Below are 19,127 nucleotides of genomic sequence, written 5' to 3'. Positions count from 1 at the left end.
GAGAAGGACTCACTGCTGCGTTTGAGCAAAGACTTGGTTAAAAAAGAAGGAAAAACAGAGCCTTACTACTTTAAAATGCAAGTAATGCCCTTTTAACTTCCCGCAAACCAGGTGCCATTAACCCATAAAGGCTCAAACATCCACTGATGGAAATGATTAATGCCTGTTGATCCAATAAACCTATCAATACATGTAAATAACTGATGTAAAATGCAGTTTGTCATTTTTCATGGTCATCACATATGACCCATTTGGACGTTCAGAGGCTCTGTAATGAACGTGGAAACACCGTCATCTCCTACAACATTGGTTCACCAGTAAAACCCATGGAGTTGGATCAATGACGGGATGTAAACACTTGGTTTTATGTTCAGTTGTTGATATCTTTGCTGAAAAAGTCACATTTCTCTGTTTCTGACACGATAACCCTCAAGTTTAATCTGAACTTTTATGAACATCTACATGATCAGTGAATGAAATAGAGGAAAATACATAATTTACACTGAAAAATGCTAAATAAGCAGGATAATATTACAATCAATGGTGATAAATCACTTAAGAAATGTTAAATATAGAGAAAAATACAGTTGGGAATTGACACAAAAGTAGCGCTGGGTCTTTATGGGTTAAGAACTTGAGGTGTTGCTGATTTATAATAACTCGATAAGACTGCTTTGTCAGGTACAAACTACATTCCCTCAGTGCCAGCATTGTCCTTCATTGTCTCCCCCGCTCAGTGTCCCTGTTAAAAACTTAATAGAGGATTTGCACCGTTTTTTGTTGACCTTCTGAATTATGTAGCCCATTCAGAAACATACAAAGTCGATCTTTCAGCCCTGAAACCCAATCGGGATAATACTACTGACCCCAGGTCAGCGGGCCAGACAAGGCTAAAGGTCCTTTTCTTTTTTTTAACTTTGTTCCATATTTATCCTTAAACACCATCTAACGTATTAAACCCTGATGCTGAAAATGTGCCACGATGTGTAATACAGTCCTGAGTTTGACTTGAGTGGATCAAGTCTTTCTTATTCTATGTTTCTCTGTCATCTACACAACAATCAGTAATTAAAACATCCTTTAAAACACTGCAGTAATCTATTCACTGTTTGCAACAACATTTAATCATGCATGGAGGTACATGTACAGGGTGGGGAAGCAAAATTTACAATATTTTGAGGCAGGGATTGAAAGACAGTGTATGACCAATTAGTTTATTGTAAGTCATGAGAATTTATTTACCACAAGAAAATTTACATAATAGAAAAGGTTTTTATTCTATGTGTCCTCCTTCTTTCTCAGTAACTGCCTTCACACGCTTCCTGAAACTTGCGCAAGTGTTCCTCAAATATTCGGGTGACAACTTTTCCCATTCTTCTTTAATAGTATCTTCCAGACTTTCTCGTAATAGTTTTGCTCATAGTCATTCTCTTCTTTACATTATAAACAGTCTTTATGGACACTCCAACTATTTTTGAAATCTCCTTTGGTGTGACGAGTGCATTCAGCAAATCACACACTCTTTGACGTTTGCTTTCCTGATTACTCATATGGGCAAAAGTTTCTGAAAAGGTATGGATAATAGTGTTAGGTATGATTATGACATCAATATATGTTTGGTTTCAAAACAATTGACGTAGTGCCTGCTGAGAAAAAACAACTAAATGTTCATTGTAAATTTTGCTTCCCCACCCTGTACTTCAATATTTCCATTTTATGATGATTAATATGCCTATTCTACAACACCTCAGAGGCAAATATTGCACTTTTTATTTCACTGTATTTGCCTGTTGCATTTAGTTTTTCCATCCCCTTCCTGTCCAATGAAAATCACACATCTGCAAATGTTTAGATTTCTAATATTTGTCACTCATCGTCTTTTCATCGTTGCAAAGCTGAAACCAGACCTGTATTTCTGAGCTCATGAAATGCTGACTGGTGAAACTGTTCATCCTAAAGCATACAGCGATCTTAACAATATGACACATTGCTGTAAGTAAGTATAGTAATTCATATGAGTCCAGTTTTAAAAATGTACAGAAGTAAAATGCAACATACATGCAAATCAGTATAATGAATCAAAAACATCATATATAATAAATCACTAACAAGGGCATTTACTTGTCATAGTTGAACCTTTGAAGACCAAAACTGCCACCAGTGGCCAAAAACCTTTGATCCACTAATCCATACACTGAAATAATTCAGATAAAGTTTTTCCAGTGTCACTCTATGGGATCATTTAATTAAATATAAATATGATTTCAGGATGGAGGAGGATAATACTATAATAAATGGGGATACATCACTGAGGAAACTTTAAGTGTAGAGAAAATTAATTTGTAAGTCAACACAAAAACTGAGTTCTTTGAGAATTAAGGATATGTTGCTGTTAATATTTTTTACATAAGTGAGATTTATTTAACTCTGACAAACTACTTTATCAATGGAACTCTTTATTGTGGGAATTTAATAGGATTTATTGTAATTAAAGTACTAATCTCATTAACCTTTAAAGACCTAGAACTGTTTTTATGACTTCCAAATGTTTTTCCCCCTACATTTAACCATTCCTGAGAGAACTACTGTAATGTGCTATATTATCCTTCAGTATTTTGCATATTTCTGTGTAAATAAGATATTTTCTTACGTTTAATATACTGATCATATAGATGTACATTGAAACTCAGAGTGATTTCAAGGATTTTTATGTCAAAACAGAGAAAAATGAAGATAAAGTGACTTTTTCAGCAAAATATATCATTAACTGTGCGTAAAAACAAGCATCTACAACCATTGCCACCATCAAACTACATGGGTTTTACTGGTGAATTCATGCTGAAGAAAATAATGATGCATTCATGTTCAGTATGAAGCCTCTGAACATCCAAGTGGGTCGCATGTGATGCCAGCTTAAAACTAAGAAACATTTCCATCTACATGTTATCTGACTTATTTCAATGTACTGATAGGATTAAGCATTTGATAGTTATTAAACATTTTAGATCTGTGGATGGTTTTGTTCATCAGTAGTTGTTTAAGTCTGGTTGGTGTTGTGATCCTCATTAGACACTCAAACATTTTACTGAACACTACCACCGATGGCAGACAGATGGCAGAGAAGTTCAGGTAAAGCAATGAAAACAAAGTGTTATTGCCTGAGAGCTGTTTTAATGTATGTACAAAGTGAAAAACAAGACAAAAATGTTAATGACATGTACATCTGTGTTCTTCCAGGGCTCACTTTGTATCAATCACAAAAATGTTACTTATAATTTTTTACTCTTATCTTAAAATGTTGGAAACTGAGGTAAAAATGATGATCAGAATCTGAACATCGCTGGCTTTGCACAAGCAAAATTAATATCTAAAATTTATTATTTTTATATTTGGCCCAAGGGGGGAAAAAGAGGTCAATGTTATTCTCAGGCAACAGGAGTAGAAAAACTTTTTATTCTAAAATATTGTAACTGATACTGGCGTTGAAACGTCTGCTCCAGGTGAAAACAGGTCAAATGGAAGCATAAAGTGGAGGTGTGAAGTACTGACAGTGATAAACCAACAGCGAGATGGAGGGAATGGACAGAAAAACGCAGCATTTCTTTTGTGATGCTGCATTTGTTGTGTGCTGTTTGTTCATAGGCTCATTGTTCCCTATTGGTGTGTTTTGTTACTGTTGCCTGTTTCAGCAGCACTGCTTCAAAGAGCTGAAGTCTATTCATCTGTTCACCTAATCCCCCTCCAACTCACCGTCTGGACCACATACACAGCTGCACCGTACGTGGCATTAAGGTCACTTGTGTTTTATATATATATATATATATATATATATATATATATATATATATATATATATATAATATATATATATATGTATATATACTATATATATATATATATATATATATATATATATATATATACATATTCCAACGGTGAAATAAAAGGCAGCTTTTTAACAGCAGAGAACGTACTGAGGCATCTTAAGTGTGATATCTCTGGACTGTCATTAAAAATCAACCTGCAGACATAAAACCACATAATTCTGAAAAACAATGTAAATATGTTCCACTATGGTCATAAAAACCTAAGATAAAAAAAACAGCTGTATCCATATGAGGTATCTGTTGTTTGCATCATGGTGTCCCATGTCTTTTCATTTGATCACAGTTCCTGAACTCTTTGTCCTCTTCGGAAGAAGAAACAAATGAATTGCAGTCATTTGGCTGCATGTCAGCTCCACACAGCTGATGTTTTCAGCAGATGAGTGTAGATCAGGACAACTGTAGCCAACTCAGGTCATCTGATCTGAAGAAAAAGGGTTCACGTCATCACTGTGATCTGTTACACTTTCTTCTTTTATAAAAGTCGTTAATAATTGTAATGATTTTTAGGTATGAAAGCCTCTGTTTTGAAAGGTAATATCATACATTACATTTTAATCATCAAAAATGAGCACTTTCCATATTCTGTAACTACAATACATAACATCATTTATTATAAAAATGTGAGTGTTGTTACATGATGAAGTGAAAATGTATTACATGTTTCTGAGCTGTTGCATAGTGCAATGTTATATGTGTCAATGCCTGTTGGTCTCTAACCTTTATGAATGAGTTTTCATGCATTAGAATGTATAAATAAATACAAACAACAAAAATATTCACCCAAAGAAGTATTCATATATTTTCACTTGTATCAGTGAAGTGATTTGAAGTCTGGGGTTTGTCATAACCATGACAACAACACCTTAATATAGGCTACTATAAATGTCATTTAATGTGATAGTAATGGAAGTCTTGTTCAGCTGTATTTTCAAAGAGAGAGCCTTATGTTAATGGTGTTCAGAGGTGTCATGGGAATTCTCTGAGCTCAGTGGTGTTTGGAATCACCCATCACTGTAGTCAGAAGCAATGTTCCAGGTCTGTTTTGGAGTAAATGGATACTGTAAACTCTGGACTAAAGACTAAATGCCACTGAATTTGTGGATGTAACTATACATTACACTGTTGCCCATACAGTTAGAATAAATGTCTTTTCAGTCACATTGCTCTTTTTATTCAATTTTATATACATCAGTAATCACCTTTGACCTTGTAAAATCATACTAATGATGAGTCCCAGTTACACTTTATTCATCAAGAATAAATCACATTATCACAATCATTTCATGAGAAGAGGTAAAATATTTGATTCCAACTTTATGGGCGACAGTGAACTATACAAGCCATTCAGCTCTAATGTTATGAACATGGACAGGTGAACTTGTAATTATTTTGAAATGTTGAATTTTGTTACAGTAACACTTGCTAGTAGGTAGGATATATTACAAAACAGGTGAATGCTCTTTTTTTGGGGGGGGGGGGGCTTTGAATAGAGGCCAAATTGTGACTGGGTCAGATTATCTCCAAAACTAGAGCTTTGTCCATCCTTCATGGTCTGCAGTGGATAGTACCCACCAACGTAGATCTCAGATGGAAGAACTCAATCTAGTCAGTCCAGTCAAGTCAGCTGTATAAATACACAACATGGAGGCTCAGAGAGGAAGTCACATAAAAACACAGGATGTTACGTACTGAGCTTCTTTTTTGGTGATGACTTTTCCTGTTACGAGCCGCTCTGCTACTGCAGACACCGCTGGGTCGAAGTTTAGGCTCACTGCTGCTATGACCTGGTCATTCCTATACATCAAATAAACAGAAACAAAATGTATGAAAGAAACATACCAGACCTGTACATACAATCAGGCATCTGTTAAATGAGTTAATGAGAGATGATCACTTATTATAAATGTTTAAAACAGACAACGGCTGTTTGTGTCAACTTACTTGATGTACAAAGCCAGGAACTTCTTCTCCTCAGGCTTTCCTTTCATTACTATCTCAGTGTATCCTTCTCCATAACCTGCAAAACACAAAACAAAGCACAAATATGGCATGTAATAACTACATACCATATGCAGAGCAGACATAAATTCTATTGGAGTGTGTCTCATGTGCATTTGTAGGAGCTTACCTGTGTATCGGACCGTTTTACCCAGAAGGACGGTCCAGTAGAAAGGAACTGTATTGAGTTCAGTCTGTTTGCCCAACATGTTCAGAGCTGCTATCCTCCCTGACCAACAATAACACACACAGACAGCTGAAAAAAAAAAAAAAAACAACTACACAACTCCAAGTACAGATGAAAAAGTTTTGCTTTTTAGTTGCCTTCATATGTATGACTCCATTTGCACATACAGCATAAAAATAAAAATAAAAATAAATATAAAGCCATGACAAATAAAAAAGTTCTTCAGCCAGTTGTATCTATTTAACTCTGACTTATCTGCCAATTAGTAATAAAGTAAAAATGTAATTAGATATCATCCATCCTTTCACCTATAGTCATAAATCCATTTGCACTTGAATGTCTTTGCACATTCCTGGTTGGACTATTTCAACTTGTTTTGCACCTTACAGTTTATTTCAACACATTACAGTTATTATCCAGATTCTACCCAGATCTTTTTATACTTGTAATTTATAGTGGACAATGTTATGTCGTATTTCTCTTACTAATGTTTGCTGTGATATAGTATTGTTACTGAATGTTTCTCCTCTCTTTTTTTTCTTTTTTATCTTTTTTTTCTCTCTCTTTTTTTTCCTCCTGTGTATTGTTTATTTCCGGGGAGGTATTCACATAAGTCTTTTTTGGCTTCTATACTCTCCTGCACAATGATGTTACTTGTTCGAATGTTGTTGTTTTTAAAAAAAATTTCTCTTGCTGTTTGCGCAAATCAATCAATCAATCAATAAAATAAATAAATAAATTTGTGCCATCCATCCATCCATCCATCCATCCATCTATAGGAACTGTGTTGCAGGTCGTCACCACGGCAACAACAACTTTTGCGCTGTAATACCGCAAATGTCACTAACTATTGTAGAAACCTATTGTTTTATATATGTGTGACTACCAAATTAAGTTTGACATGGTGTAAAGTATATTAAATCCATCTGATAATTACATGCCATGTAGGATTTTAACATATAAACAACACAACCATAAAGCTGTGTTTTTATTATTACTTTACCGTGTGTTTGTGCCATCTGCCAGTGTCCGATGTTGACCCTATGATCTTTGGCCATCGCCAGAGGGAAGGTGGACAGGTCGCCCCCACAGAAAACCCCAGGGACGTTAGTCTGCATGTGCTAGCGGAGGAAGCAACAAGCACAATTCACAATGCAGACGCGGAATCATTTATGGAAGTGCACATTTACTATGGGGAGACAAAGGGCCTAAAGCAAGTGTATTTGCAAAATGGATATATTTAGATGAGGTGAGATCATATGAGCAGACATTAATGACAGACCTTGTCAACGGGTACAAAGTTTTTTGAGTCCATCTGGATTTTAGTGCCTCGGAGGAACTCTGAGTTAGGAATGATGCCTGGAAGTAGAGAGAAAGAGGACAGAATGGCTTCAGAACACTTTGCAGAAACATTGTTTGAGTATTTTTTGTGAACAGCAGACCTATCAGGTTTTCTGTGTATTTTTAAGCATTCTCATGAAGTTAAACCACTATAAAACCTTTGATTGTAGTATGTGAGTTTGAACTTACTGGTCACCGTGAGATTCAAAATATGTTATTTGTTTCTGAAGTCATGCTTATTTGGGTCTGTTTCTGTTGTGTTCAGTCCACTCTTAGCATATGCTTCATGAAGGACACTATAGAGTTATATTATTATTATTCTTATTATTATTATTATTATTACTTAAATAATACTAATAATAAGAATTATTTATTTATTTATTTATTTATTTTAATTGAAGCAGTTTGAGTAAATATATTACCACTCCACACACACAGACATACAAGTGCATTTTTACAAAATCTGAATGCCCCCAAAACTTTCATATTTTTTGTCAGTATTTAAGAAAGTGAAATTATACATATCCTAGACTCATACAGGTAAAAAAAAAAAAAAAAAAAAAAGTTTTGAAATCTCATCTTAAACTATACAAATTTTTCATTTCAGGTTGGGTAAATCCCCACTTCTGATTAATGATTGCATAAAATTAGTTTAATGTTTCAGATATTAAATTACAGCAATTTTTTTTTTAACTGTTTCTCTTTGAATTAAACTACATGACAAATAAAGTTCTTCACAATGTAGGTTTTTTTTTTGCAAATAAATCATGATTAAATAAAGTTAAATAATAAAAAATTAAGATTTTTTTTTTTTCAAATAGTTGAAATAAAGTAAACAAAAACAGTGAAGTCCTGCAAACTTTACTACATAACTATATACACACTAGTCAACATAAGGTGAACTTAATTTAAGAGTGCCAACTGTAATGAACATTTCTCTGTTGTTTTGATGATAAAGTTTTACAAATCACACCTACCAATACCAACAATCAAAACCTGGGCTGGGACAACTTTTCCACTTTTCAGTACAACCTCCTTCACCTGGGAGGAAAATAAGAGATAAATGAATGAATGAATGAATGAATAAATAAATAAATAAATAAAAATAGTTAGAAAAAACATTTTCACATGAACAGGTTTCACTGTATTCATTCTGACAGTAATGCTGAAGTTTACAATAAAAACTACAATGTGTATTTTGATATTTTACCTTTCCGTTTTCGTGCCTGACCTCCGTCACATTATCATTCATGTAGAATTTCACATTCTTGTCAGACAGCATCTGCAGCAACAACACAGATTATGACATGTGCAGATAAACTATATGAAGTTCACATTAAACAGTATTAATGTAGGCATACACAAAGTTTCTCACTTTCATGGTGATTTTGCCTATTTCAGGACCCAGTGTGTTCTGGTATGGCTGCTCACTGCTGCCAATTATTGTGATACTGGAAGCTTTGCCAATTAAATATGATCAATTTCCATCCCTGAAAGGAAATCACAGCAATAAAAGAGTAATAGATAATGAGACAAACTGGAAAATAGAATTAACAGTGAAACCGTTAGTTTTCATCTTCATGTATTGGTAGATTAATATATTCTAGCAGAATTTTTTTCAGTTTTTATTTTTCTTTTCATTTAATTTGATTGACTTAAGTAGTTCCACTAGTAAAAATCATGTGCTGAACTTTATACCAGAACAGGAAAACACAAAATTAGAATTGCTGCCAAAATACGTAAGTGCAGTCCAGTGTCTAAAAACTTAAATGATGTAATCACACAATATGGATGTAGTACAGTACCTACAAAAGAAGATCCCACAAGGACGACTTTGTGACCAACGGAGGCTGCGTGGATTTGTCGGGCATTCTCTGGCGTCTCCAACATAAAGACATTACCCAGCTGCATGCCGGGAATATCCAGACCTTTTGCTCTAAAGAATTCAGTTCATTTCAGTTTTATTTATATAGTAAAATATCACAAATTACAGATTTGCCTCAAAGGTCTTTATAGTCTGTACATATACAACAGCCAATGTCTTTGACCCTCTGTTCCACTGAAGTAAATCCACCATCATTTTTATGCATGATATTTCTGCTGTGTGTAGTATTTGTGTGTAGCGTTCGTACCTGCAGCCCGTTGATATGAGCAGCTGGTCGTATTTCTGCACCAAACCATCGTCAAAAGTGACTGTCTTCATGTCAGTGTCCACTGACAATGCCTGAAAACACAGTTTTACAACATCATCAAAGATTCAGCAAGCACAGATTCCACAATACCGTAGCATACTTTAAATCAAGTGGTCTGAGAGGAAACCAGACTTCTGCACCTCCTCTTGGCTCTATTTTAAGAAGAAAATCCAACCCCTGACGGAAGATTTTGACTAATCGAGCTGCCACAAACTGCAATACCTCTGAAGTAACTCTGGGTTAAGTAATAACTCTGGTTTTCTTCCTGTTCTACTGCTTCCCTCAATGCAACCTCAGAATCATGTCCCATAATGTGCAATAATCCCTCAAATGTGAATTATGGGCCATAAGTATAACTGTGCAATAATCTTCTGTCCTGCAATAACAATGCAATATTTTTTCAATATTTATAAAAAATAAATACACTATTTTTTTATTTTTTATTTTTTTTTTAATAGACCTGGTTCATAGGCATACATACCGTTTTACATAGATGTACATACTGTTTTTATAGGATTTACATACTGTTAATCAGGGGCGCAGTTACCAACTGTGGGCCCCATGAAAGAAAAACATTGTGGGTCCTTTCAGAAAATTCAGTATCTTGTCGATCTGTTGGAGCTGGGGGTGGGGTATGTGGGGGTGTGGTCCATACATAACATCACTTACGCTAACATGAAAACAAAACTGAAGCTTAACGTTCTTTCAACGTCCGACTCCAGACTTATATGCCTCTCCTATACAGTGGATCTTACACAAATTTTTCACAGCTTCAAGCCTGTGTCCACTGGACCCCCTCTACTGCTCTATGGACCCCCCACAAATGCTGGGCCCCATTAATTTGTCATGTTTACACCCCCTTTATTGACGCCCCAGCTGTTAATAGAGATACATGCTGTTTCATAGATATACATACTGTTATTCATGGTAATACATAAGAGATAAGATAAGATAGGACTTTATTAGTCCCACAAGGGGAAATTTCAGTTTAACATTCTGTTAATATTGTTCATATTGTTCATAGATACACATACTGTCACACATTGTTGATATTGTAAATTGCGCCTATTCATATTTTATTCACTTTTAATTTATTTTTTTTTACTAAGCTCTATTCTTATGTTACTTAGTTAAATTGTAAATTTTCTAATTACATTTTTTTAATCTTATTTTTTAGTTTTGCAACTTATATTCGCTCCATTCTTATTTCTGTAGCACTGATGTTTGTAAATATTGTTTGTACTGACTGGATTGTATGCACAATGACTAAAGGCTATTCTATTCTATTCTATTCTATTCTATTCTATTCTATTCGTTCTATTCGATTCTATTCGATTCTATTCGATTCTATTCTGTTCTGTTCTATTCTATTCTAATTACCAGTCTTCTCAGAAAGAGCAGGGTATAAAAATGGGTGATTGGCAAATGTTCTAATGATCACAGATGGATGTTTTTTTTACTGTACAGAATGTGGCAACACAAGACCTCCACTGATGCAATACTTTGTCTTCTCTTATTATTATAGCGACAGTAAATGGCATAGAATTGTCCACGTATATATATTCAGTCTGTGCTTAGCACAGAGGGGAAAGAGCTGCAGGGGAAGGAATGTTTACAAATGCATCTGGGTGGATCCTCTTTTAAGAGACTCGAGGCAAAGTTAACCCTAAAAAAATTTAATAAAAAAATAAAAAATAATTTTTTTTTAATATATATTGTTATTGTATACAGTGCTATTAATTGTAATATATGTATTATAAAATGGAAACAAGACAATTATAGTTATACAAAATATGTCACAGGCAAACGTAGAAGCAGTCACAAGTATTATGAAGAACTTTAGAGAATCATCACAACATAAACATCATAAAACAAGTGGTGCCAGGCAACAAACCCCTGCCCTTCGCACATATTGTAGCGCATTTTAGCATTGATCCAGCTGATGTCATCATGTCTATGCATGTGCTGATGTCAGCATATTAACTGCCTCTATATGTGTGCCAAGTTTGAAGTAAATTGAAACAAATTGATGTTTTTATGGACATGTGAAATTTCGCCTGTAATAAGGATATGAGAGAAGAATAAAGCTTTTAAAAAAAATCATGAAAATTTTTAGCTTTGACCTACTTTTCTCAAAATTTTATGACATGTATTGTGGGCCACTGGCAATTTATAAACCAAATTTGGTATGAATTCAGCCAATAGTTTTGCTGCTAGAGTGTTAACAGACAAATAAACAAACCGAACCAAAAACAATACCCCTTGCCTCCCCTTCGGGGGTGGGGTAATAAAGCTGCCAAGTGTCTTCATGTCTATTGATATTGTTTGAGCTACAGAGACCAGTATAAAAAGTCATCATTATCAACACATAATTCTATGTAAAGTCAACTATTTTGTCACTGTTAGAGGAAAGTCGGTGGAGTTAAGCATTCAGACACCAGACATCAGAACAGAACTCATGAGCAGGAGATGAAGAGTGAACTCACTTCTTTCTTGAGCCACACCTCAATGTCATACTGCTGGTAAAACTCCTTGGTCCTCAGCATAATACTGGAGCTCTCCACATTCATGACCTACAGCATATATGGTATGTATATTTAGGTACGAGTAGTCAACAGTAAATGCATCCATTAAAATGATCTTTTTCTGCTATGGTACCTTGCTGAGGCGGGTTTTGTCGTATGGTAAAAGGTCATCCCTGCTGACCATGATGATTCGGCCGTTGTAGTTTTCCTGTCGAAGAGTCTCAGCGCAGCTCAGTGACGCAGCCCCTGTGCTTACAGCGAGGAAAACACACAATCACACACTGACACAACACACAGTCTCACACCAGAGACCATGTACAAGGATAAGATGTTTTAATTTCTGATCCAATTTATGTAGGACGTCATTTCTGCCCTCAAAAAATACTTACAAAATGTATTATTAATGATTACTATATTGACAGACTAATCATTTGGTCAATACAATATAATGATCAAAGACCAAAGAACAATCATGTAATTATGTTCTCAGATGTGTCTTTTTTTTTACATTCAGTGGTTCTGTAGTAAATTTGGAAACACTATCATGTTCTGCAACACTGATTCACCAGTAAAAGCTGTTAAATTTGACAGATGACAGTGGATGTAGATGCTTATTTTTATATTCAGTTAATGATATATTTTGCAGAAAAAGTCACTTATTTTTTCAGTTTTCTGTGTTGTGATATAATTATTTTTATTAACAGCTACATAATCAGTAAATTAAATCTAGGAAAACACCTTGTTTTGTATGAAAAATGCAAAATGCAGTAGATAATATTATAATAAACTGTAATAAATCATTTAGAAAAGCTAAAATTTAGAGAAAATTCATTCAGAAGCTGCCACAACAATAGTTCTACGGAGAAGGAAATACTTGCTTATCCAAATACCAAATCCATATGTGCACTGTAAGGCTCCTTCAACCGTTTTTTTTTGTATTGTGTGTGCATGTAAGTAAATGTAATATGTTTGTTTACATATATTTATTACTATTCTAGTTATTGTTCAGCAAAAGTAGGATGGCCATGAGAAGCACTGATTTTTCACAAATTACCTTTTTTCCCCTCTCTCTTTCTTTCTGTGAGCAAAATTGACACCCCTTTTTTATTTTTGTACAAAAAAAAGAGAACAGTGTACTTTGTATCCATGATATCCATGATCTGAATAAAAATTGAATAATGATTTTTTTAAAAAGTCACGTTAGTTCCACGCTACAAAGAAATATTCTGTTAAATTATGAGGTGTGTGCACTCACCTCCACCAAGCAGCAGAATGGTGTGGGTGACTCCTGGTTCTGCACGTCCCATATGCTTTAATCTTTTCTGCTGCCTTATAGTCTGGATCATACATTAAAAAGACACCATGTAAACTCATCAAAGGGAACACTGACCTTCTCCATGCTTGTTCTTTATCTTCTTCTTATTATTATTATAAGGTTTGATTATTGGCATATTAAACTGTAGAAAAAGGGTCTGATCAGTCATGACTACTGAGGACACTGATGAAAGTATGCACAGCCTATACAAAGAATATATGCATTTTTTTCATCTATATCCATAAGTCCAAGTGTCATAAATTTGTCTGAAGGATTGAATATCCACTTACCTTTTTGTTTATGGACACATACACTTTGCTGTTTAGAATCTTGACCTTCAGAAAAGACACATGATGCTACATGAGTAAAAGTGCAGTGACTGGACTTATAGGGTTTAATGTGTGTTCATTTTCAGCACCTTGTGGCAGGGTAAACAGTCCATGCCAGGATACTCCTCCAGATCTCCTGTTATGAGGTTAAAGCAGGAGCCGTGCCACGGGCAGCGCACCCTCTGACCTGAAATAAACCCTGAACACAAACACAAACTGGTCTCTTTAATCTGATTTGTGTGATTTGTGTTGTCTTAAAGTCATTTTCATCAGTAGAGGATGCATTTAATGTCTTGTAGATCTACTGTATATGAAACATGATGTCTGTATGAAATATAAATGGATTGTTTTTTGGGGTTTTTTTTCGTCTACACCAGGTCTTTCTTTACCTTTGCTGAGTGGAGCACCATAGTGTGTACACAGGTTACCAAAGGCATTGAATTTGCCTTCAAAGCGCGTCAGCAACACACTGTGACGTCCAACTTCAACCTCCATCATCCTGAGAGAAACAGTACAATGCAGTCTCATGAATCTGTCTCCTCTTAAACCAAATTATATGGGGTTTGGTTTTCATGATTTTTGTATTCTAATTCTTAGAAATTTTGTTAACTCGTTCATGTTTGCTGAATAGGTGTGGTGGTGATCACTGCTGCAATAGTTAAACCTACTCTTAATGTAAACAAAAGTGTTGTAAATTTACTTTTCTACAAATGATGTCACATATAAAATGACTTCTAAGCATTTATGACCAGAAATGCAGCAACTTGTTATATCCTCCTGAGACCCAGGAAAGTAAAAGTTTTGGCTTTTTTATAACAATACCAACAATAATACAAAAATAACTTAAATAATTGCCTTGTTTGGAAATGGAATGATGCAATGTTTTTTTCACATTTTTAAAATTTTTTTTTGTGGAAAAAAAGCAGCAGACCGCTGTTTTTAAAAGGCTTGTCTTAACTTGTCTTGTTTAGTCTTGTCCCTACGCAGCAAAATTACTGAGTATTTTCTCCAGAGTCAAAGTATTTTCCTCAAAAGGAATACATTTGGCTCTATATTGATTTTGGAGAGCTCTACCCAAAGAGTAACTTTTACTCTTTTTAGAGAGGGACCAAATGTTATCTGAGTAGAATTTGAGTAGATTTCCTGTGTACAGAGGACAGAAATGCACTGGTGGTATGCACTCATGAAGGTATTCCACAAATGTCTACCTAATAAACATGATTTACTGAATTCACCTGCATTTTTGACTGATGGAGCGTAAACCTAACATGGCTGTATAAAATATTTCAGAAAAGTGTCTGTTCTGATCCTTCAAATACGGTAATTATCCTGAAATAACACAACTCTAATTCAAAGTTACAATTTATTTACGTGTACGTGTCTGTTGGCTGTAGAAGAGAATACAGTATGGAGGTATCATCATGAACACCTACATACTTTAAGTCAGGCGATCTTGCAGTACATTTCATCTTTATCCTTGAATCCACTTTGAATAAAACCACAACCACCCCAAAAATTAAAGGGAGGTATGTCTAAATAAATGTATGTTCCGCTTCAGACTGTAAACATCCCACTCCACTCTTACTGTCCATCCTTCAGGTCTGACTCCAGACAGACCAGCTCAGTCAGCTCATCTGATGTGTCCTCTGGGTCAGAGTCTGGATCCTGATGGGCTGGAGATAAACACACAAACGACATAGAAGTATTTTAAAACTCAAACCCTCAGTTGTCTTCATTTTAAAAAAGCATTAATGATACACGTCTCTTCCATTTTAAAGAACTGAGGATGAGAAGTACTGATTATCTGGTGTCTAGCTCAACTGTGTCTCCAGGATAAAGTCATTTTAAGATTAAAAAAAAAAAAAAAGTAAAGAGGTTACTCACGTGGCTTGGCTGCAGACATGTCTCTGATTTAATGGTGGTTTCACCAATGCACATAAAACTCCTCCAAAACATAAAAAGTCAGTCAGAGAATACCAGCAGAGAGGTTTTCCTTAAACATGAGTCCACAGTGTGTTCCTGCTCATCAGCTGAATGATGGGATAGGAGTCTGTTCCCACGGCAACCCATCCATCTCCAATCCTCATCCCTCGATCCTGAGAGGCCGTGAAAGAGGTTAATAAGACAACGATCAGCAGATGAAAAATGCTCCTTTTTGGGGCTCTGGTGGATGAACAGTTTCGGGGGTGATGTCTCTGCTCATGTTCAGCTGAGTTATTGTTCCAGAGAAAGGTCTTTTGTGTTTGACAAACAGCAGTAAAGAAAAAGGCTGACGAGGCAGCAGCCGCCAACTCTGAATGGACGCCTGAACACGCAGCCGACAAAGCCCAACTGAGGAAACCGGAGGTCCTCTATGGTGCATTCAAGAGCAACATGTGTCAAGTTTCAAGAGTCACCTGTGGAAAGCCGAGTAAGTAGAGCTGTTTGCACAATATGATGTAAAATGTGTTCGTATATAGTTTGTCCAGCTGATTGGACGACTATGGGTGAGAGCATCACAGACAGGAGTCAAATGAAGGAAAGTCTAAATAAATGACAGGAGCAAATGTATTTATTTAATTTCGCCGTTATTTCTCCAGGACCCATTGAGATACATGATTTCTTCTTCCAGACAATCCTGATAAAGTCAGCAGCACAGAAAAATCACATGTAAATCACAAATGATACATAAACAATGAATAAGAGATGATGAAAAAGGTCTATGAGAAAGCAAAAAGACAAATACAGACAATTTAAGTGATATCTGCAGCACATACACATTGGAAAAGAAATGTAAAGCAGATTTTAGAATATCAAATAAGAAACTGTTTGTAATTTAATGGTGTTGTAGTCATAAGCAGAATCCAGATACTGAAGAGGGTCTGAAATTGCAAGTATGTGAATGACAAATTAAAGATACTTTGACCTCAGCTTTTTCAGTAGATTATTAATGCCTCTGAAAAAGGTGAAGCCAAAACTCAGCTGCAGTTCCCATCATGCCTCATATTGAGAATGGATGTAAACAAGTGGATGTTACTTAATGAATGTAGATGTTGTGGTTACCATCCAGATGGGAAAAAAAAAATACTGTGGTAAAAGTTGAAGAACAGTGGCTTTACTGCAGGCTCTGATATGTAAGTATCAGTATTAAAGTAGAAAGCAAGCCTTTGACTGGCTGTTTCTGTACAATGACAACTCAACTTTACATTATATTAATGTGAAGCCTATTAAAATGCCCTAACTTTAAATAAATAAATAAAAGTATTAAAACCATCAACATTACTTTGGTCCAAAATGCTAATTCAGTTTTCAGGGTCTGAAACAGAAATCAAAACCTTAAGACTAATTTCCTCTGTGTTTTTTTTCTCTTTACATGGAGTGAGATTGTATTTTGGGGCCCAAACTGATGTAAAATAAAAGTAATAACTCCTTTCAACATACTAAATTAAAGTAAATATTGAAGTAAAGCCCATCTTAAAATGTAAGGAGTGGAAAGTACAGACATTAATGTTAGAATACAGGGAGTGAATGTAAAAAGTGGTTAAATAAAATAAAAATATTGAAGTAAGTAGAGGAGTGTAAAATTGTTGTACTTTGTTACGTCCCACCTCAGGTTAACCCTAGAAAAAGATTCACATGACTTTACAAGACAATCATTGTTGGATGACAGTTTTAACTCTAATTCCCCAAAAATTTGGGATGTGGTATAAAATGTAAGTAAAAGCAGAATGCAGTAGTAAATGTAATGATCACATATTTATTTACAACGTACAACAATAAAAACATTATCAAATGATTAAACTGAGAAATGGCAGAATTTTAAGCAAAAAAAATAGGTAATATTTTTAATTTCATAGCATCTCTTCAAACACATGACAGAAGCAACAAAAAGCAGGAAAAGTAAGTGGTGTAAAAAAGGCAGAAGGGAGAAAGTTATATGAATTGGCAATAGGTCAGCAAAAGAGTCTGTCAGAAGAAACGATGGGCAGAGGTTCACCGATCTGTGAAAAAAACGTGTCCACAAATTGTGGAACAATTTCAGAACAATGTTTCTCAATGTCAAATTTGTGAAGACTTTGAAAATATCCCCACATCAGCACATCAAATAATCAAATATCCAGAGAAGCTGGAGGAATCTTGGCTTCAGACAATCTTCTGGCCCTCAGGCAGCAGTGCATTAAACTAGGTATAATCCTGGTGTACAACAGCCACGGGCTCAGGATCATGCACAGACGCCAAATATGAACATGATCTCGTCTTCTCTGGACCAAAGTGCATTTAAAGAGGACTGAGGCAAAATGTAAAACTGTTCAATGGTCAGAGAAATTCTGTTCTCTGTATTTAAGAGAAGGACCATCTGGGTTCTTATGTTATCATGTTATAGTAGAGCTGCAAATGTGCATCATAAAGGCGACGCATATTTGAGAATTCTGTGGTGCATTCAGGAACCCTGTCACCATTTATATTAATTCAGTTCAATTCCATTCAATTCTATTCTATTCAGTTCAGTTCAGTTCAATTCAGTCACTTCAGTTAATTCAGTTCAGTTCAATTCAATTCAATTTAGTTCAGTTCAGTCCCATTCAATATAATTCAGTTCAATTCAATTCAGTTCAGTTCAATATAATTCAATTTAATTCAATTCAGTTCCATTCAATTCAGTCCCATTCAACTCAATTCAGTTTAATTCATTTCAGTTCACCTCACTTCCATTCAGCTGATTCCATATTTATTAGATATTTCTTCTTTCTGTATTTTATTTTCCTCTGTTCTCAGAGGACCATGACAACCTGTGTTTCAGACCACTGAGATTTTATTCTTGCGTTCAAACCATCTATCTTCCCATCGTATTATTTCCCAGAGTCATTGGTGAATGAAACTGCATAGTCATCCTTCACTGTTTTTTCACCTGTTCAGCCTTGACAGTTTAATCTCTCAGGTAGCAGAGGTCATGACCTGATTCACCTCCTGATGGACACGTTGACTTTAGACTCACAGCACAATTTTAGTTTATAACAGAACACACTGACTACTTTATGGAAGGAGATTAGGAAAAAACCAGAGTGGAAACTCAAAAGTAGCTAAATTAGGGTGCATAATGTCTATTCTGTTATGTTTTTTCTCAAAGAATAGCATAAAACTGAATATGGTTTTCACATGTTGGATAGGAAACCACTAATCCACTGTTAAAAGTTACTACCACACTTTCATTTTTGTACTTTTTAAACATAAGTCCTAACACGTTTACTGTTTTAAACATTAAAGTCTAGTGCTACAATAATTTTCTATAAGTGACATTAAACATTGAATGTCCCGATGGATTTTCCACTTTGTCTAAAGTGATATCATCATACAGGTGCATGTGTGTTTCACT

The 19,127-nt window shown here is 35.1% G+C and overlaps 1 pseudogene; it reads right to left on the bottom strand.

Moving 5' to 3' along the window:
- Positions 1 to 4,274: 4,274 nt before the first annotated feature.
- On the bottom strand, positions 4,275 to 15,677 carry LOC115432600 (apoptosis-inducing factor 3-like; annotated as a pseudogene).
- Between the last annotated feature and the right edge of the window lie 3,450 nt (positions 15,678 to 19,127).

This window comes from Sphaeramia orbicularis, chromosome 14 (genome assembly GCF_902148855.1).
Source record: "Sphaeramia orbicularis chromosome 14, fSphaOr1.1, whole genome shotgun sequence".
NCBI classification, from domain to species: Eukaryota; Metazoa; Chordata; class Actinopteri; order Kurtiformes; family Apogonidae; genus Sphaeramia; species Sphaeramia orbicularis.
Note: the sequence above shows the minus strand (reverse complement) of the source record. Positions and strands in the feature narration are given on the sequence as shown.